The 23,188-nt window shown below is 37.9% G+C and overlaps 1 protein-coding gene across 1 annotated transcript in view; it reads right to left on the bottom strand.

The window, feature by feature from the left end:
- CHSY3 (chondroitin sulfate synthase 3) overlaps positions 1-23,188 on the bottom strand; it is a 140,520-nt gene that overhangs the window by 4,836 nt on the left and 112,496 nt on the right. The window lies entirely within an intron of this gene.

Genomic DNA, 23,188 nt, shown 5'->3' with positions numbered 1-23,188 from the left:
TTTATTTTTCATGTTGACAAGAGAATCCAATAATTGAAATAAAACCATTGGAATATATGTTTTGTCAGGTACACATACAAGAGAGTATGTCAATTAAGCTATTGATTGTGATAGTGGTTTCCAATTTCTTTATGTAGTAAGAAAAGACATTCTACTTCTGTCAAATTAGTAATTGTGATATAGTGAAGAGATGCATTTTATGGCTGACAGGTCTAGGATATAAAATACCTGGCCTTTATACTTTCTGTGCTGACAACTAAACTACAAGCAAATCATAAAACTATCTCTGACTCAGTTTCCTCCCTAGAAGACAACTTAGCTCATTATTAATGTGATGAGTATTTATTCTTAAATGGGAAATTATATGGAGTAGTAAAATATTAACATCATAAATATATTCAAAATCCACTGCTCTTTGCTAAGCTAACACCTACTAACTCCAGAGATACAGAATTATTTCCCATGACTAGCAGATAAAGGAGAAAAGGCTGGGGTTTTTTATCTGCAAACAGACTGGTCTGTAATTAATACATAAGGAAAATGTGTGAATTAGATAGAAAATGTTGTTCAAAAATGTGCTGTAAGCTTGAGCTGTAATCAGATTCTGAGATGGGTATTGAAGTTTGTCTTTTATACACTGAAGAAATCAAGAGAGGTAAGTTCTGATTGCACAGTATCTCAGACTCAAAAACATTTAGCTCATTTTACTTCAATTCTTTCAAGAACAGAAGTTTTGTTAATGGAAGTAATATTAAGAATAGGGCAATAAATGTAAAATAACACCTAACAAGGCTAAGAATCATGAAAGCTATTTAAAATTCATTAACACGTACAAGACATAACCATTGTCACATTTAGAAAAGCAGAACTTTAATACAAAACTTCTAGAGTACCCCTCCATCTCATTCAGACACCAAATGCCTCTGGCTTGAGCAAACACAGTTGCTAGTATTACTCAGATTAAAATTTTTGAGGCTAGTCATGTAACACCTAGAAAAGCAACAGCCACATTCTGAGAAATACCCTCAGCTATGTTAAATTTACCTCTAATAAAACAGGTACCTCTGTTAAATTAAAGTGAAAATGAATGTTGAAAAACATATGAAGTTAAAACATTACTCAAATACCCCTTATTCACAGAATTCCTATCTAAATCTGTCCGAGAACATTTATTCTGTCTTGGAATGTGGGTATTTTGCTTGTTACATGAGATGAGATGAGATGAGATGAGATGAGATGAGATGAGATGAGATGAGATGAAGCAGGGACATGAGGGTTTGGGTAATTTCCTTGTAATCACAGAAAACAGGAGCCAACATCATCAGGCCTCTTAGTGTTTTAACTAGAAGTGCTGGAAAAACTGAAATATGGCTTCCTTGAGAACTAGAGATGGACACTGGCAGGACAGGTGGAGTAGAGATTGAAAGGGAAAACAGTGTCTAGGAAAGGGCTTGGTGATGATATTTGCTCTTTGGAAAAACAATTTTCTCTTCTCCCCCTACAACTTACATTTTGAATAACGAAAAAAGAACACCTGATCTGGCTAGATTTCCAGCTCTCCAGTTATAAGTTACACTTCCTTCCTGGTCTGTTTTACTTAAAATTGTATGCTGTGAGCTCTGCAAGGTGACTGTGGTTTTGTATTGTCCACTTTTTCTGTAAAAAGCTGAAGCCATGATTTTCAAACCTAGAATTTCATAATAAGGTCCCTTTAAAGGAAAATAAAGAAAATGTGTAATGTTGAAACAAAAGAAGGAAGGGGAGGTGGTTTGGGTGCTAAATGGTATTAACATCCTTGTTCACAAAGCCTGGCTTACTTTTCTAAGTTATCTAATGAAGAATGTTATTTGAGTATAAATGAAACTACCATTAACTTTACACATATACAACCATTAACACCTTAACACATTCCACTTAAAGTACATGACTTCTCATGTTGAAGTGCATGAAAGTTTTATGAAAAGTAGTAAAATGCATTTCATCCAAAAGATTTGCAACAGATGACAAATTATTGCTGCAAAGCTAAATGCTGTCCTCCAACTGTGCAAATTCTTCTGTAACCCTTGACTTACTTATTTAACAGAAATATTCTTATGACATAAACATTGCATTTTTCACACATTCTAGTTTCAGATGCCTAGGTTTATTTGATATGCTCCACTGAAATTACAGAGAGAAGGTATACTCCATACACTAATGATTTCGCTTTTTGATAATCCACAACAGATTAAAAGTAGCAATGAAAAAAAATTGAGTCAACTCAGTAATGAAGTATTATCACACATATGCAAAACTGTACTAATCCATTTTCAATTACATTACTGAAAACTTTTAACAGATCCCAATTTGGAGAAAATAGAACAAACATGACACTGAAAGCATCAACACGTCCTGAAGACAGCCTGTTATAATCTTGGTACAGAAATTTGTTCTCAATATTGCAGGAAAAAAATGTCTTTTTACAACTCAACTTATTAACATCTAAATGAAAGCAATTCAATTTGATCCTAACTTTGCTTTGAAAATTCTAAGCAAGGCAGTCAAGCCCAGGAGGCAAAGGGAAAGATGATTAAATTTCCTGGAAGATGGATTTGTGTGAGAGTCTGAATTGAAAAATGAACTCATAAATTATCTGGCAAAGTAGGTGGGTTTGGGGGGTGGCAAGATTTATTGACTGTAAATTAAAACTATTCAGCATAGTAAGAGTAAACCTTCCTGCAAAAGTTTTCATGATTTTGAATGGCAAGGTAATAAAATGCTAGATTAAATTCTGTGTAGATAAATGCAAAGTATACATGAGGAACACAATCCTAACTCTATCTGAAGAATGTCTGACTGTGTGCAAGCTGTCAGAACTCTAAGAGAACCTAGTTACACAGTATGCAATTCTGTGCAGATGTCACATGAAGGTTCAGTAGTGATGAAAGGAAAAGGAAATGGCATGAGGACAAGTCTAGCGTGAATCAGAAACTTCATTATATGGTTGTGTCCATAGCACACCAGCATCTTGAACACTGTGGCCAGGCACATTGTCAATATCATCCCATCTGAAATTGATAACATAGAATTATAGAATGTTAAGGGTTGGTAGGGACCTTAAATATCATCTTGTTCCAACTCCCCTGACATGAGCAGGAATACCTTCGACTAGACCAGGTTGCTCAAGGCATTACCCAACCTGGCCCTAAACAGTGTCCAGGGTTGGGATATCCACAACCTCCCTGGGTAACCTGTTCCAGCGTCTCACCACCCTCACAGGAAAGAATTTCTTTGTAACATCTAGCCTAAGTTCTTCCTCTTTCATTTTGCACCCATTACTCCTTGTTCTATCAATACAGTCCCTGAAGAGTTGCTCTCTGGCATCCAGACCCTGGAAGGCTGCTATGAGGTCTACGTGCAGCTTTCCCTTCTCTAGAGTGAGCAGCCCCAACTTTCTCAGCCTGTCTTTGTACCTCTCATCAACTTCGTGGCCTCCTCTGGACTTTCCCCAACAGATCCATGTCCTTCCTATGTTGGGGGCACCAGAACAGGTACTCCAGGTGGGGTCTCACCAGAGCAGCATAGAGGGGCAGAATCCCCTCCCACGCCCTGCTGGCCACGCTGCTTTGGATGCAGCCCAGGATCCCATTGGCTTTCTGGGCTGCGAGTGCACATGTTCAGGTCATGTTGAGTTTGTCATCAGCCACCATGTACAGTGAGTACAAAGGTACTAACCAAGACTACCCCACAATTACACCTGTGAATAATTAAATAAACAGATAACTAGGGCAAGAGGGAGTAATCCAAAGAGGGCGAACCCCAAGATCAATGAAGTCAGAGTAAGTGAGCACCGTAAGAAAAATGGATAGGAACGGTCACCATCTCTTCTCACACGAAGAACTATGACACTTACAGAGATGCACTCAAGACTCAGAAACAGGAAAGGAAATAATCCCATCGCTCAAGCACAGATTTTACTGGCACAGCAAGCTGCTGATGGTAAAACTTCGCATCACTTTAAAGAGCAAGGCAACAACTTAGTGGGAGACTGCAATCATTGCTATCTAGAACTCCTGGAGGCCCAGCTGAAGACATACCACAATATTTCCTTGTTGTTCTGCACCCCTGCCTCAGCTTCTCCTACCAGTTACTGCAGAGAGAGAATATTTTGCCAAATGAACTGTTAGTGTGACATGATACGACCATTTTACGTTCACTGAAAGCAGTGAATGGGAAAATTTGTCTTCAATTAATACATGGTGGCCCAACATTTTATCTTTTCATATTGCATGACTCTGTGACTTTTCTGAATAGTTTGCTGTCTTCTGAATGATTCTTAGAGCACAACTAATTCAACAGTTGGCAAGGACTTCTGCTTGCCTCTCTCCATGCTAGCTGAAACTAGAAGTTGCTAAGAAATACTAACAATCTAATCATGCTCTGAGGAACTCTGAAGTACAAGGAGGAATTAAAAAAATTATAAGAAAGAAATAAGAAAAAGGCAATGCTTTATTATCATGTCAGAGAAGTACAACAGCTAATACGCAAGCACATGTAATTTGCATTGCAAGCTCTGAAATCATTGTAATTGCAGTGATTTACGGATGTAATAAAAAGGGAAAGTTCTTATTACATATACACAAAAGCCCAAACCAACCAACTTCATTATTGCAAGACTATCACATATTAAAAGAGTGAATGTAAATAGTGCTTTTTAAATTAACACAATTTTTCTTTGAGCATTAAGAACAGTTCCTCCCATTTAACAGAGAAGACATAAAATATAATCCTCCATCCACTCAAGCTCTTCTTAAATCCACAGTAGTACTAAATTGTTTTACCATTTTATCCAAACTGGACTTCTAATAAATGTAGAAATAAGCTGAACAGGAATTATTCCTGGTCTTTCTTCCCTCTGCTCTTTAGAGTTTAGCTCTGCTGAAGATGAGGATTTATTCACTACTTTCAGTGAGTTCAAGGGACATTTCATCCATATGAAGTACACATGTAAATCTACTGTGTTTGAGATGATACTGTTTTGCTGAACAGCAGCAAGTTGAGTGCTTAAAAAAATTTCAGATGTCTGTAGGCACATTAGGATGGTCTCAATACGTACTATAATAAAACGCAACACTAAACTACAGGTAATCATCAGTTTCTGAACAAGAAGACAGATTTGCAAGTCGGTTTTGGTGCTCTGAGAAATACTATCAGCCTGGAGAAGATAAGGATTAAGACTAGAATTATGAAGTGCATATGAACTAGATAACAGAGAAGCAATAACAAGTTATGTACAAGTGGCAAATTATAAGTTTGGAGGGAAGTTACTACAGAAGCTTCTGAGGAGCAGTATTGTACCTAGTGACACTGGCACAAAATCTTGGACACTGCTCAAGGCACAAAGTCAAGGACATTATGACTAAATAAGAGAAGACAACCCGCAAGAGTCAGAGAATGTGGAAATTAAGAACTTACAGAAATTAAGTCATTATAATGAAATAACACATATAATCCTATACCCGTGTTGTTAGAGGTAATGACTAAGTATCTTAGGAAAGACGACTTTTTAAACTGGAAATAATTGACATCCAAAGAGAATGTAAGAATATTAGCGGACAGTAAGGTGACATGAAGACATTATGAAAATTCAGTGTGAATCCTCTACAGAAAAGGGAAACAAAACTTTGTGTTGCATCAGTCAGAATATTTTGGAAAGACACAGCAAACAAGTTCACACAATTCTGGACCTGCATCTTTATCAAATGTGTGGACCAAATCAGTGCAAAAGAAACTTGTCAGGACTTTTCTAATTTAGCTTGTAAATAGACAAAGTAAACAGCTCTGGTATACAAGGACAGCAGCATGCATGGAAGGAAAAAGAAAAATGTCTTAAATTACCCTGGGCATTATCTAAGTGAAACAATTGTGGAAAAGGCTGCATTTTAATAGTCAACAGATTTAAGGAAGGTAGGGTGACAGTCTTTTGGCCTCCTCAGGTTTGGACTGCCTGGGGTTACTAACCCCCTCCTTTGGAACAAACCAGCCTTCGGAGTAGGAGCACCAGGGTAATGTAGACAGACAAAGAAATCAGTAACAGTTCCAGTTACAATGAACAACAAAGGGTGCCTCAGCTCCCTGTGCAACCAAATACTCTTCCCATGTCTCATACAGTATGAGACAGATGAAGAGTTGATTAATAAGTGGTATTTCACAAATTTTAAGATAATTAATTAATAATTCTTTCAGCATTTGTATCGAGTCACTAAAATACTCCATTGTTAAAATAAGACACATTACATTATGGTCTACTAGTTAGCCATAACCTGCATCAAGTAGACTCTATAAGAATCACTAGCTTTTTATGTACATGCTTTATTATTTACAGAATTCATACTATCTATTAAAAATACTGCAAAATTTGGCCACAAAAGTAATACATAATCTTTTATAACAACACATCTTCAATGCAAGACACTAAACCTTTCTGAAGGCTCATACACAGCAATGCATCAGAGCATTTACCAATATTTCTTCCTACAAAACATATACTTTTTAAAAATGCAGTTGAGGAAAATGCTTAATCATCAAGGAGCAAAAGAAGAGGGAAGTTACTTTGCCAACCTCTTGCCCTTAACCATAGACCTGAAGGTAGTTTATGATGACTATTGAACCATAACATTAAAAACCAAATTTTTGTGTTAGCAAAATAAGAATAATTAAAGTTTTAGTGTGCCTATGGAATTATTTATCGAATTAAGTGAAAGTTACAATTAACTCTATTACATTACACATGTATGCAAACTTTTATTTCACAATCTGTCCCCTTCTCACTATGTGACACATTTGGCCATATAGAGGCAAAAATATTAAATGAGTCAAATATTAGCCTCCAATACATGCAACCGAAAAAACTGGAGAAAGTCTTAAAGGTTACATATTTAGACAGAAATATCAAATTCTACCCTCTGGGTTACGGAAAAAAAATATGAAAAAGTGATTTGATGACTAATCATAGTTTCTGCATTGTTTCTCTGTGTGTTGTGGCATAAAGTAGTATATCTGTTTAATGATAAACTTTTCTAAAATGTGGACTCATGCATTTGTACATCTGACCAATGATTTGAATACTGTAATTATTCTCTTAAGTGCATAAGCAGCACAAATGCTGATTCCACATATACAAATTATATAGAAACTGGAAATTTTGCTTTTTTTGGGTACCTTGTGGGTAGTATCACAGTTGAACTAGCAACACACCCCACTTTACAGGATGGCCCCAGAAGGAATTTTTACTGAGAAATTTCCCTTTTATTACACCAACAAAGATTGTGTCCTTTTCATTCCTACTCAGCAGTGTTCATATGTTTACATTTAGCTTATCCCAAAAGCCTTCCCTCCTACAAATACCCACATTCTAAAGAAAACATCCAAACACTGGCAGCTAGCATGGTGAACACTTTTTAGCATGGATATACTCGGCACAGTAAAAAGGCTGGAACTCTTCAGAGCGTTACAGCAGAGAGTAGTTTGGTTTATGATAGTTCGAAGGTGAGACAGTAGTTCATTCACACTTGGCTAGAACCATTCCTAAAAAAACAGTGTAGTGTATCCTTTCTGTTTTTCACTTGTTCAGACCAATCTCCTGGTACATGTTTGAGAATCTTTGTCCATCCAGACCCACTTCACGCTAACCAAGCAAAGTTGAAGCCACAGAATTAACACCCTGTAATGCCCTGAGGCTGTGCTGCCTGCTTCATGTGACGACTTCACTCCTATCATACCAGCTGATACCAGTTCGGATGCTAAGCATACCATCTGCACTCCTGTCACATCGCCTGACATGGGAAAGTAACCTGCTCCACTCAGAAACCTGCCATGTTCAGTGCATGAAATCTCTTCTGCTGAATGAAGAATTGGGGAGATTTTCTTCTGCAGTGCAATATAAAAAATTAGTGTTTCTACAGCCCTTATGCTTCAAGTAGTCTGTGTAATCTTAAAAGACTGGGAGAGGACAATTTCATACAGCAAGAGAAAGCAGTCCTCTGCAAGCCCCTGCCCCAATAACACCACTAGCTATAGAAAGTATGAGGCCCCTGTCTTATGAAAAATCCTAATACTGTAGTGATATTTTACAAGACGTAATTCTTCTTACTAGGAGATGAGCAACCTGCAAACTACAACAGTCTGAACACAAATGGTTCTCTGGTATTTATGATTTCCCCTGGAAAAATCTATCTTCCTGAAGAACCAGCATGCCTTACTAAACCCGTTACCCACTACAGAAAATGTACATCTTACTTTGCTCAGCAGAAGCTTAAAAGGTCTTTCTTAACTGATTCAGTCCTAAGTATCCTTACTTTTGAAGTAACTCACCAATTCAAGCATTGAAGAAAACTTTGAGAAAAAGCCATTTTAATTTCTAATTCTTCTGAAAAAACTATTTTAAAAAATCAAGCTTCAGGGCTACAAACACTGAGATGTAAGTGCTGAGCTAAACTTCAGTATTTCTTTGCTTCACAGGTTGGCCACGTTCCTGAGTAAATGAAAAATTCTAAGTGAAAACAATCATTTGAGTTTTCTATTCTAGTGTATTTATTATTATCGTCTATAAAAGGGAAATGCTGTGAGCTATTATTTATAAGTGAAGTCAGCTATTGGGACACAAAAGGTTTTTCCTCATATTCTAGGAGTCTTTAATAGTACTACTGTTTAAGACTAAAATTTGAGGCTAAAATGAAAGTAATAAATATTTTTGTCAATTTTTTTTTATTGCTTTTTGCCCTCAGTTTTACCTAAGTTTCCACAAAATCCGTTTTGATACAAGACAGCAAAACCAAACAGCCTTATAATTCCTAAAGTCCACAGTTATTTGGAAACAGAACTTCACCTTCCATAAATATTAAAAGAAATAATGGAATCATCCTTACTGTAACCAGAAGATTTATGTATTCAAGCCATGCACCAAAAAAGTTCTCCCTTTAATCTTATATCACAATTATTTATAAAGAGCTACCTAATATAAACTACTTTGGCACAGAGGTAGGCATTCTATCACGTCTGTCATCCCCTAATGCTTCTGTTAGCAAAAACATGAGGTTTTGGAACTTATTAAGTAATACTAATCCAGTGCAACCTGATGGAACCTTGATTTTCAGTCTTAAAATTGATCCTGCTTGAAGACCAAGGGACTGAACCAGATGATCTCCATGACCTCTTTAAGTTATATTACTTTACAGCCCTCCAATTCCATATTAATTAGTAAACTGATATTACAAACCATACTTTGAAGAGGAACAGAGTGGTAGAAATGTCTACTGTAGAATCAATATTAAGGAATCTTCACCTGACCTCCAAAAGTTTTTCACAAAAATATAAACTTTGGGAGACTGGAAACACTGACAATTCAGCATATTTTTTATGTTGTTAATAAATGATCTATACTATATAGAAAGTGTGCAGAGGCAAACTCATACCACAGTTCAAAATTATTTTGAGTAACTCAGCCTTAAAGAGATGCTACTTTCTTCTGTTCATTTGCCCTTTTTTCCCATTATTTTACACTTATTTTTTCACCTACTTCTTTTCTTGGGAATCTGTTACTCTTCTGCAGATTAGTGGAAAGTACTTAGATATAGTAAAAGATAATAATTCACCTGTGTTTAGTAGATAGCCTTCCACTTATTCACGTATCTTTTTTTCTCCCCACAAGTTCTATATATGCCCAGAATTATGCACTGGGAGCTGTACCACATGAGCACAACATACCTGAAGATGAAATACATGGTCTCAACAGCTGTATTGTACACATCCAGTTAAACAAAATTACACCAACAGCAATTTCTTTAGCTGAACTTCCATGCAATTTAAAAAGCTCGCTGATCTGTTAGTATTACACAGGTAATGCCATAAACAGTGCAGTATAACATCTTGCTGAGAACACAGTATTTCTTTTTGGCTAACAAGACTGGATGTACACCTACCAGACAAATGTCAAATGAGAATACTCAGTTCTTATTTCTTGGTCAAAGTAGAGCTGTTAAAGTACTACCTGAGCAGAAACACCAGTTTGCTAATGTCATCTGAAAATCCCATGAAGGTGGAGAATAGAAGTTACTAAGAAAGAGTAATTTCAAAAAGTCAAAACAGAAAGCGTGAGAAGGGGGAACAGATGGGATGGCAGCCCACGCTGGGGAGTGGTGAGGATCAGTTAACTTCCACAGCCATGCGAAAGTTGGAAAGGTCAGATAAACTGGAAGGAACTCCTAGATCAGAAAACATATCCTGCCACATACAGAAGAATGCAGTGCACCAGCAGATATCTGATAACAAAATGCTTCTGAACAGTAAAAACAACGAGGCAGGGAACTGCTGCACTTAGGGCTTGCTTTGTCAGAAACTGTATTTACGTCAGCAGGTGAATACTGATGGTGTGCTTTTAATACTGCTCCACTGTAAGTCTTACCCACACCCAGCTCCTCTCACTGGGAAACTAAGCCATACCACGAATGTTCACATAGCTGGAATAGAGGAATTTAGCTACAGGGAATCATAATAAAAAAGCACTAGGTTAATGAAAAAGCAAAATTTTCTACTAAACAGATCAACCCAAAAGTGGCCTAGGATCACTAGCCAGAGCAGCAGTGATCCCAGGCGGAAATGCCAGGAGACTGAAGTTTGCTATCCCTGCAGACTGGAACCAAAGAGGAAGGAGTTTGGTGAGTTTCTCAACACAGAGTTTGTTCAGACCTCTCATCTGAACAGATCTGTACAGCAGAAACAACAGAATGCTGCACTTGCCTTTGCTGTCACTTGTCTGATATTTCTGGAGATATTTTCTCCTCAGTATAGGCACATCTGAAAGGAGTCTTTTCATGTCTGAAATAATTGTAACTCCTAACAGTAAATCACATTACTAATAAAAATTACCTCAAGCACTGAAATGAGAAAAACTGTTTAAAATGTCATTGAGCCAAGAACTCAAGAAAGAATGAGACTGGTTGGAAAAAAAATCCCATAACTCTCTATGTATTTCAATACAACCCGTAATTATGCATCTAAAATTTTGGGTTTTTTGAGGCACAGGCATGCAGCTTGTTTTCCTTGCTACTGCTTACCAGCTACAATTTTCTTTTTTCTTTTAATCTCAAGAAGTTATCATTCCACTGCAAACACACTTCAGAAAACTGCTGGGTTTACCCTTTAAAGAAGCTTTTGAATCCTTTAATTATTCAAAGAAAAATTCAAGAAATGCTTGCATAGCCAATTAAGTACAAATTTATATTCCAGCACTATCAGATAATGTTGAAATGATGTGTAAAAAATAGCATTCCAATTAAGTGACTTCCATTAAGTAACACCATAAATTCTGTTTAAATACTTCATCAATCAAACAAATGAACTGTCTACATACATCACACATTTTGTTTACATTAATGCCTAAACATCTACAACAAAAAATAGTGTAGGAAAACACCTGGCCTTGACTGCTTTTGTTTATTCATAATTAGCAATATGTCACTATTATTTTAAGTATTTTAATTCCCTAGTCCATTTGCCTTACTTGGATACATTTTCCCACAAAAAATAAAGAAAGGATAAGCATTATCAAGAGATATACATAACTGAAAAACATAGAAGCTTAGCATAGGAGGGATACTTGATTATACCTTTAAAGATGGAGAATAGGAATTCAATCTGCAGCATCCATTTTAAATTATATTCATCCAGCAACATCAGATAAAAACTCACTGCCATCCTTTAGCAGTGCTGGTCTAAGTATGGAGCCAAGAATGAGAGACAGAGGTAATACATGTTTTTAAAACCATCTAGCAAGACAGACAATATAAACATGCTTCTAGGGAAAGCAAAGTTTTGGATACCTAAAGCTACCTGGAAGCCTTTTGGATACCTTAAATAGCTGACTAGTCTCCCTGCTTCAAGCTCAGGACAAGTTGTTTCACTTCCTGTTTTCTGGTAATAAATCCAACACACTGACAAAATCTGAGATATCAAAAGAGATAAAGGATAATGGAAATAGGCAGACAAAAAAGAGAAACAGATCAGGACTAGTGACTATCTAGGACATACAAGGAAGAACGTATTAAGAGAAAAACAGGGAATCTCGTAAGATCAACACCTGTAGCAGAGCACCGACTTTTTGTTTAGAACTCTAAGAGCCTTAAAGTTATTTGATTTTCTTTGAAGTCCGCATATTTAGTCAAACTGTCATCAAAATCTGGCTTTTCGCAAAAGCTGTTGGGTAGATTAGGTGTTAAGATATGGACATGCTGGAGTACAGGACTCCTGAAAGACAGCATCCAACGGGGAAAAAAGAGTGTGATTCATATTAGCTAGGATAGACAGACAAATAGGGTAACAAGGCTGGTGAAGGAAGGGCCTAGAACACAAGTCCTGTGAGGAGTGGCTGAGGGAGCTGAGACTGTTCACACTGGAGAAAAAGAGGCTCAGGGGAGCCCTTATCACTCTCTACAACTGTCTAAAGGAGGGTCCAGCCAGGTGGGGGGTCAGCCTCTTCTCCCAGGCAACCAGCAACACAAGAGAACACAGTCTTAAGCTGTGGCAGGGGAGGTTTAGGCTGCACATTAGGAAGAAGATCTTCACAGAAAGGGGGATTAGACATTGGAATGGGCTGCCCAGGGAAGGGATGGAGTCACTGTCCCTGGAGGTGTTTAAGGAAAGACTGGATGTGGCACTGGGTGCCATGGTCTGCTTGACAAGGTGTTGTTAGGTCACAGGTTGGACTTGATGATATCAAAGATCTTTTCCAACCTCATTGATTTTGTGTGATTCTCTGAAATAGATTATACAAACACACTGAAGTGTGTTTAAACACTCAGCCATGACTTAATTTATTTATATTTATATCAAAGTGGTCTGGGAGACTTAGAGCTATGACAAAGGGTTGCCCACAGCCGGAAATACTGTTGAGTGGTAATCTTGGATCATTAAAAACAATGATCCAGTGAGAAATGCCCCTATCTGGGTGCCATATCTTTTTATCTACATGAGATAAGAAGGAATTACAGAATTATAGAATAGGTTGAATTGGAAGAGAGCTTTAAAGGCCATCTAGTCCAACCCCCATTGCAATGACCAGGGACATCTTCAAGTAGAAAAGGTTGCACAGAGCCTCATCCACACTGACACTGAATATTCGCAGGGATGGAGAATCTCCCAACACCCTGGGCAATCTGTTGCAGTGTTCCATCACCCTCACTATAAAAAATTTCTTTCTTATATCTAATCTAAATTTATCATCCTTCAGTTTCAAAGCCATTCCCCCCTTCTCCTCACACTCCATGTCCTGGCAAAAAGTACCTCTCCAGCTTTCTTGTAGGCTCCCTTCCGGTACTGGGGGCTGTTCTAAAGTCTCCCTGGAGCCTTTTCTTCTCCAGGCTGAACAACCCTAGGTCTCTCTGTCTCATTAGGAGACATGCTTCATCACTCTGGATCATCTTCATGGCCCTCCTCTGGACTTGATCCAAAAGGGCCATGTTATCTTTTTGGGGACCCCAGAGCTGGATGCAGTGTTCCAGGTGGGGTCTCACCAGGGCAGAGCAGAGGGGCAGAATCCCCTCCCTCCCCTGCTGCCCACGCTGCTTTGGATGCAGCCCAGGACACGTTTGGCTCTCTGGGCTGTGAGTGCCCATGGCTGGGTCATGTCCAGCCTCTCACCCACCAGCACCCCCAAGTCCTTCTCCCCAGGGCTGCTCTCCATCTGTCCATTCCCCAGCCTGTGCTGATACCAAGGGTGGCCCCGACCCAGGTGCAGCTGCGGCGCCTTGCACTTGGTCTTGTTAAACCATGAGATTCCCATGGGCCCACTTCTTGAGCTTGTCCGGGTCCCTCTGGATGGCATCCCATCCTTCAGGTGTGTCAACAGCACCACTCAGCTTGATACCATCTGCAGACTTGCTGAGGGTTCACTTGATCCTGATGTCTGTCACTGATGAAGACATTAAACAGCACATTAATTACGAACACCAGAGGGACACCACTTGTCACCGGCCTCCCTCCATCAGGACACTGAGCTGTTCACCACCACTCTTTGGATGTCACCATCCAACCAATTCCTTACCAACTGATCAGTCTACCCATCAAATCCATTCCTCTCCAGTTTAGAGACAGCACCCGACTGCCATGACTTTTCAAAAATCATGGTGAGTAGCTTGGCAACTATATCAGCCAATTCCCTCTATGTTCTCTTTGCTCACTCATCCAGTGGTGAAGCTCTGTATTCCCACTATGCACAGGTTTTGCCTGTCTGAGTGGAGGCTCTATTCTTCCCAGCCAGAAGCAGATGACTGAGTTGGGTACTGGGAGGAAAGCCTCTAAAACTGGAACTAAGAATTGCCTTCAGCGAGATTTTTCTAGTGCTCGGAATATTTACCTTATGGATGAAACGTAACATGTCATGCAGTAACAATAAAAAATGAATAATTTATAAATAATAATTAAGGTAAATAAAACATATATTTTTAACTAGGACAAAGAAATAGAAAGTCAGCAGATGCAAAACGGAGAAACAGAAAATGTGTGCAAAAAAGTACTTAAGGGAGATTAAAATTAGTGAATTTTAAAATTATTGAAGATCCGAACTTAGCATGAAGCTAAAAGGATTAAACACACAGATAATAAGAATATCCAAGATGGTAAGGACAAGAGCAATGAGAATTCTTACTGATCCAGGGTAAAAACAATTTGGTAGCTCATAATGGCCCATTGGAAGGGGTCAGCACAAGCTCACCACGAAGATCAAGCCTACAGAATGCAATGTTAATAACTTCTCCCAGAGAAATATATTTAGTAAAAAAATGTATCACATCATATATCACATCACATTAACATACTTAAAACAGGATTTTAAACATCTTTGGACAACAAAACAATAAACATGGACTGGTGAAAAGTGAGCTATTCCGTTTTTGGTAAACACATCTTGAGAACACTTAAAGACATTGCCAAGTCACATTTTAAATTCTCATGTTAAACAAGAAAGAAGTGCCAGCACACGTACCTAATTTGGACCAAGACTCTCTATTCTATCTCCACTAATTAAATACTCCATCATTCTTGTAATAAGGTTAACCATAAAATTTGTAACAACTTCCACAAAATTTGGGAATGACTGGATCCTGGTTCTGGTGGCTGGTAGACCTAAAAGTGGTTTCTCAGAAGTTACCACTGGGGAACTAATGACACAACTGGAGCACCCAAGAAGTTTGATTTCTTCCAAAGAAAGAACAGGCAAAATCAGTACAGTAAGACTTCCTGTTATACTTCTTCATCCCCTTGACATAAAAGCTTTTCATCAGTCTGCATACTGGCGAGATTTCTGCATGATAGGCCAGATTTAATGTGTTTTTTTTTTAATTTTCTTACACTTGTACTACATCGAGTTATTACCCAGCTGAGAAACTGAACAGCATGATCTCTTTGTCAACCAAGTCTTCACTTCTTGCCATGTCAGTAAAAGAATATTAAAATGAGGATGTTCAAATTAGGATTTAATTTCATATGGTGTAATCAAGGAGATAAGTATGGCTTCCTTCCAGCTGATTGTATTACCATTAAAGTTTATGATAAATTATGAACGCCCTTGAGCTAAACATCCAATTAAAATAACATAAGCATGGCAGGATGTCTGTTACAATGTTTTCCTTAGAAGAAATCCTAATTATATTGCTATTATACTTTTCCACAGGCATAGCTGCGCTTTCTGACTGGATGGTATGAAAATATAACATTAATTAACATGACTGTCTTCTTATAGCATAAATGAGAATCACTCTTACATTAAAAATAAAAAAAAATCCAAGCCTACTGAGTTATATGCTTCATGGCAACAAGAGATCTAAGACTGAACATGATTCTTCACCCTCCCAGTATTATAAAATATCCTTAACAAGATACTTCATTGTCGGACTTCTGAATTGGGAAGTGTGGTTGATTAGTAAAAAGAAAAAGTCTTTCAGTTAGACAGTGATAATTTGAAACCCACTTTATGCTGCCTCATGTGTTTTTATGGCTGAAAATATTAATGGTTTTAATGGAGATTTGAAACCTTATGTTATGAAAAAAGTGGCATTATCCTTCTATTCAAGTCACAGATTTGAAACTATTTTCTTTTTCCAGACAGTAAAAGACCTGCACATTCATTGATCGGTTCTTCAGTAATAATGATTTTCTTAAAAATCACTGAAGTGCGTCTAGCTTGGTGATTTAACTCATTAAGGAATTCATAATTTATATGCACTATATCTTCTTTTACAGTATGTCACATCATTCTGTTTTACACAATATTCTGTCACAGAACAATCAAATATGTAGAAAGCAGTTCTATCTTTACAATAGATTTTCAAATCAAACAAAGCAAAAAGAAAAACTCCAAAAGATAACAAATAGAGAGGTGCAATGGAGTACAGAAAATAGATGGGTTTTATATATTTGGAGAATTCTGGGTGGAAACAATTCAGAAAAAAATATTAAGGACCTCAGATTTTTACCAATCCAATTGACCTAAATAATTCAGAAATTAGTTTCTCTAGTTTTTATTAAATTGATGGTTGGCTTGAGTTGCGCTTTGAGGACAGAAAAGAACAGGGAAAGAAGAGTAAGAATTGAAACAAAGGGCAATAATCCATTTTACTGTTCTCGTCTCTTACTGTAAAAGGCTATAATACTCGGAAGGAATGAGAACAGAACTACACATAATTGAGGCTATTTCTGTAGGATAACACTACATTTTTTTTAATAGGATGAATATTAAGCAAATAACTACTCTGTCAAGGTGACCAATAGTTCTGTTTTGCAACAATGGTGACACCATATATTAAGAGAAACTCTTTCTTACACAACTTTCTCTTATGACCAGGTTGAAATAACATTTGAGAGCCGCTTGAAACCCACCTAATGGGTTTATTACATTTATCTGCCTAGATGTGTGCCTACAGAGAGCTGTCACTACTGTTACAACTATGCATACCAAGTCCTATAAAAAGTGAACTAAGACAGTCATAGAATCATACAATGGTTTGGGTTGGAAGGGACCTTAAAGACCTTCTAGTTCTAAACTTCTGCCATGGGCAGGGACACCTTTCACTAGACGAAGCTGCTCAAAGACTCATTCAATCTGGCCCTGAACACTTCTACGGATGATGCATGCACAGCTTCTCTGGACAACATGTTCTCATGCCTCACCAACCTCTGAGTCAAAAACTTCTGTCTAACATCTAATCTAAATCTCTCCTCTTTTAGTTTAAAACCCTTCCCCCTTATCATGTCATTATCTGCCCATGTAAAAAGTTGTTTGCCCTCCGTTTGTGAGTCCCCTTCAAGTACTGCAAGGTGAAATGAGGTCACCCTGGAGCCTTCCCTTCTCCAGACTGAACTAACCCTGCTCCCTCAGCCTGTTGTCATAAAATAGGAGCTCCAGTTGTCAGATCATTTCTCTGGACTCCCTCTAATATGCTGATGTCTTTCTTCATGAAAGACAGAAGACTGCTGAAGACTCCAGAACTGGATGCAGTACACCTGCAAGTGAGACCCACAACGGCAAAGTAGAGGGGAGAATCACCTCCCTCAACCTGCTGTTGAGGTTGACAATGTTTGTTTAGAATACTGAACAAAATGGGGAAAGCAACAAAGAACTTCTTAGAGAGACGATAACAGAAATAAGTTCATTCAAATATGTGGCAACAAAATTATTTTTCCTTTATTGTGACTGAAGACAGATGTAGAATGAGGGAAGGTAAGCAGTAGTTAAGCCACAAAGGAAATTGACACCGAAGTTGCAATGACATAAGTTTTAGGAAGATGCGTTGAAGCATCAAGTGTGTCTGCCTCAAAACCAGGTAGCCTTTGCCTTCGGAGAGCTGTATACTAAAATGTGCAAATGATCTCACTCATACATGAGGTCCACTAATCTTATCAAAAACGAAGAAAGAAATATGTATTGGAATTTGCTCCAAGTAAGCCAAAACGCACTAAAACTAGAAATCAGAGATATAATCACTGGTGCTCCTACCACTATTGTGAATATGCTGATCAGCTGTTTCCTGAGTTTCAGTAAGCAAGAAGAATCAGCTATCTTTTATTTGGAAATTAAATTTGGTCTTTTTCTCTTTAGTGTCAGCTGGGTTCTCTAATGTTTAAAGCATCTGTCAATGGTGACATTCAGGTCATGGTCAATGGCTCCATGCCGTGACAGAGATCAGTGATTAAGTGCTGTCCCTCAGATGTTCGTACTGGGACCAGGGTTGTTTAATGTCTTCATCAATGACACAGATATCAGGATCAAGTGAATCCTTACCAAGTCTGCAAAAGACACCAAGCTGAGCGGTGTAGTTGAGTTGACACACCTGAAGGACAGGATGTCATCCAGATGTACCAGTACAAGCTCAAGACTTGGGCCCATGGGAACCTCAAGAGGTTTAACAAGGCCAAGTGCAAGTCTGAAAATTAAGATTCAAAAGTTAGGAAACAAAGGGTCCTTTAGAAAAATACTACATTATTGTATTTTAGAAGTATAAAATTTAATTCAATTTCCATGTTCTGTAAACAAAAAGACCACCCATAGCATAACATCCCATTGCAATAAATGACTCCATCACATTTTCAATCCTGTCAAACACTCCCTCCCACTCACTGAAGTTTTTCCTCAGACAATCTAAGTGATTTTATGTAATTAAAGTGCCAAATAATTATTTTCAAATTGTATTTAATTGCAAATTAATGTTGTATTGCAGATTTGAAGGGGGCTTGTATGACCAAATTTTCTCACCTATATTGAGTAGGTCTAAAAAATGCATTATGTCTCTCTTCATACACACTTTTTCTCTTAAAAAACTCAAAACCATTGATGAAATGAAAGAATTAAGCCCAACCTTCCCCAGTTTCTGAGCATAGGAAATTTCAATGCTTCTATTCTTTACTAAATTCTGGGTATAATTTTCTGTTCCTTGCCAAGAAACAAAAATTAAAAGCAAGAACCCATTATTCCATCCATCTTACAGAATAATTGCTCTTATCCAATTTTGCACTTTTCAATAAAGTTAAGGATCAAAAGTGTGGGACATGGCAGCCTAGGGCTGGAAGATTAGCAAGTTCAAAGCACAAAGGCTCAAGCCTGAGTCAGAAATAGTCAGGTAGGGCCATTTTGACTCCTGGCTGCTACTATTAATTCAATTAAATACTAAATCCTCTGTATGTGCTTCATTTCTGAATTAATGAAGGCAAGTTAGAAAAAAACCTTTCAGGTCTGGTTTTAGTTGCAGCTGAACAGAAAGGAGTGTATAACTGAAAACTCCAACTGTCCGCTCCAGAAGTTGAATGATCTAAACCCTACATATCTTCCATCCCTGTTCCTGCTGGTACTTGCGATCACTCCTACTGTATTTTCTGTTTAAAGCCCTGGTCAGTGCTCCTCTCCCAGTTGCCGTGCCCACTTTGTCATTCTCTTCCTATCTGCATTGCCATGTGATTTTTTTCCCCCTTCCCTAGTCCCTTCCATTCCACCCCCTCAAGTCACTGCACTAAGGTAATGAGTAAAGTCACCCCAAGTATAAATGTGAAGCAATTTGTCTGTTAGGAGGCATTTCTGTTTTCCTTAATATAGATCAGCAATCTAGTTCCCCTAATCTTGTTCCTCAAAGGACAATAATATTTTTTACAAAATTTAAACTAATCTGTTCATGGCATAGAAAATTTTAGATCTAATGTTTCAAATACAGCAAGATTATAAGCAAAGAAAACAAAGCCTTTTCATAGGAAGATTTATGCAGCCCATAATTAAGAGCAACACAATTAGTGCAGGCTATACTAAATAATAGCACATGCTCTGCAGAAGAGCAGAGCAGCCTTGGGCTTCTCATACAGAATTAGGTTTTCTTTCTGCCCTCTGAAGCAAAAGACAAATAAACGTTTGACAAAAAGTCTAAGTGTGTTGACATGAGGCGTTCTCTTAACCAAAATTTCCCATCAATTTTGTCACTACAGGCTCCTCAGGGTTTGTTACTAGATTAGTAGCTGTTCAAGTACTAATTTGATTGTGTAAAGATTTTGAATATTTTGCTTAACTTTAAAAAATTTGATTAAGACTTAAAATAGTGAAAATTTTCATACATTTTTCATCATTTTACTTATATATGCCTCTCTCTTTTAACCTAATTTACTATTACCTTTAAATCACAGTCATAGGAGATTTTTTACCCCATTAAGAAAAAAAGTATTCCCTGGCATCAGCCAAAATTTGGATCAATCTAATGTTCATTTTACATCAGAAAGTTATGTGGTTTAGATAGGAAAACACAAAATTTATTTCCCTCTATTAGAAAAGTAAGACAATTAGACATGTTACTGCAGATAACACTTAACTTCAAAACTTAGTTCTCGTCAGTTTTGGCCAGACATATTCTGAGAGGAGCCTTTCAGGTTGCAGCTGTGTTCCTAAGTATCCAAAAACAGATTAGGTACTTCAAGCACTACAGGCACCAGATTAAAAAGTTTGTTGATTTTTCTTGCAATGTATTACCACAGATTTGAACTATGATGAAAATGTGAAAGAAAACCCCATAATCTGACAATTGACTAAAACAAAATGAAAAACTGCTTCTCTGGGTTATGGACTTATTCCTCTGAATATGTTTAAGTCCTGAAAGACAAAAAAATTCCAAGAAAGGAAGAAGGCAATGGTCAGTATAGTAATGCTGTGCAAATATATGCAAAATTTGGAAGGAAAATAAATGCAATAAAAAATTCTTTCACAAAATTAATTCCTACATACTATTTTCTTCAGAAAGCATGCTTATGCAGGTGATGAGTTCCTATGACCTTGAGGCAGGATGCAACATGGAGACAGGAGCCTGCAGTAATAAAAGCCTCAAAGCAGAACAGCAGCACCCCTGTAACAAACTTTCAATGGAAGCAATCCAAGTCAGACTTGTGGGCTCAGCAGTGTTTGTATCGTATTTATAGCCTTCTACTCCTGTAAATGAAATCTTTGCTGATAAAAGCAAACCCATCATTACTTACACTAGTAAAGTGCTTTGCACAGATGTTCAAGAGCTATGAAAAAATTACGAGTCAAGCTGATTTTATACTTGGTTGTATTTTCTTTTAAAACAGATGGATTTCTTTCTATGCCTTGTAAAGCCAACTTTTATATATATTTTAATTATCTCTATCCCATCTGTGCAGTTTAATTACTGATTTATTTCCCTTTTTAGTAAGATATCCATCCACACATATTTAATTCCTGTCTATATTGAGGAATGCAAATAACTTAAATTTTCCTTATGAAAGTGATGATGCATCTTTTAAAGACAGCACAGCTAGGACATGTCACAAATAACTAAACAAACTGCAGAGAGTAAGAGCTGTAACTGCAGTTCCCTTTACCAGCCTCTGTACTTTATCAGCTAATTGTAAAACTCAGTTTTGTTGATGAGACAAAACCGTATATATACACATTAATAGTTATACATTAAGTTAACATCTGATTCCACCTCACTTTGTATAAAGCTAGCCAAGAAATGCATTACAATTGTCTTTGCATATTTACAAACACTATTGCAGGGTATTTGAAAAAGTTTGTCACTTTTAATGTAAACACTAAGATATTAGTAAAATTCCCACTTGCAACCTGAACAGACTCATTGTGATTTTGCTGTAATTTTGCACTGGCAGCACTTCCCCTTGAGAATGTGCCTTTTTTTAGTAATGCCATAAATCCTAAAGTGGGTCCTGCTATGAACATTCCAAGATTTTAACACAACCCTGTCTAAATGACACAGGAGCATTAACACAGCAACAGTAAAGAAAATAGTACAATGGATTCAGTTCACAATTCACAGTTGGAAAGTTACCTATGTGAATACACCTAAAATTTAGGAAAATGGTATAGTTAGCTCCTTAGAACTGCTCACCAGGATTAATAAAACTGCTTTATCAGATGAAGTACTTTTTGTTTGGTTGTTTTTGCTTTTGTAAATCCTGTCTTTTCTACACAAGTGAGCTGCTTCCAACCAACTGGAGTTTAAAACATCATAAGGCTCACAAATCATATCCTTCTCCAAGAACAATTGTCGAGAAATAACTACAATTAAATACTGACACTCCTAGTATAAGCAGAATGAGGTACAAAGCTGAAGACAAGCAGTAATATTGCCACAAACTGTGTATCAATCAAAATTCTGAAAGACTTTCAAGAACACAGGTACCTTTTTAACCAGCTGATAAAAAAGGAACCAAACTGTACTAAAAAAAGGCATTTTTTACATTTGACCAAGCAAAATCCAAAAGAAAGTAAAAACTATATGCTACTACTCTACATAAACAGCAGCTGCATTTAATTCATATCAGAGCTGCTGTGAAAGATAAGAACTTATAAACCACCTTATGACAAATGGAGTGTTCCACTGGAAAGAAAAACAACTTGAGAAGATCCTTCTCGAGGAACTGACAGATTCACATGCTGAAGTGCATCCCTGACCAGGAACACAGGGTTTATTGTAATTAAATTATAATCTTCTTCACTGCAATTATCACCAAAGAAAAACTGCAAGATTGTTGTGCCACATTGCATTTATGTGGCACAATTTGGGGGGGGCGGGGGGAGGGGGGAGGGGAGGTCTACATGGGTGGCTTTTGTGAGAGGGTGCCAGAAGCTTCCCACCGTGTCAGACTGAGCCAGAGCCATCCAGCTGCAAGACAAGGCTGAGCCCATCAATAATGGTCATAATGCCTCCAGAGTAACGTCTAAGAAGGAAGGAAAAATCCTGCGAAACTGCAGCCAGATGAGAGGAATGAGAGAAACAGCCCTGCAGACACCAAGGTCAGTGAAGAAGGAGGGGAAGAAGCTGATCCAAGTACTAGGTAAGGGATTCCTCTGCAGGCTATGGGGAAGACCATGGTGAGCCAGGCTGTGCTCCTGCAGCCCATGGAGGACCCCATGTCATAGCAGACAGATGTGTCCAGCATAGGCTTTGCCCCCATGGGAACCAATACTGGAGCAGGCTCCTGGCAGGCCACGTGGACCCATGGAGAGAGGAACCCACACTGGAGCAGGCTTGCTGTCAGGATTTGTGACCCTGTGGGGGACCCACGCACCCCCTGGGAGCAGCGCATGCTGGAACAGTTAGTTAGCCTGTGGGAAGGACTTGTGGTGGAGAAATTCACGGAGAATTGTCAC

Source organism: Corvus moneduloides, chromosome Z, assembly GCF_009650955.1.
Source record: "Corvus moneduloides isolate bCorMon1 chromosome Z, bCorMon1.pri, whole genome shotgun sequence".
NCBI classification, from domain to species: domain Eukaryota; kingdom Metazoa; phylum Chordata; class Aves; order Passeriformes; family Corvidae; genus Corvus; species Corvus moneduloides.
The sequence above is the reverse complement of the archived record's forward strand: the minus strand, read 5'-3'. Positions and strand labels throughout refer to the sequence as shown.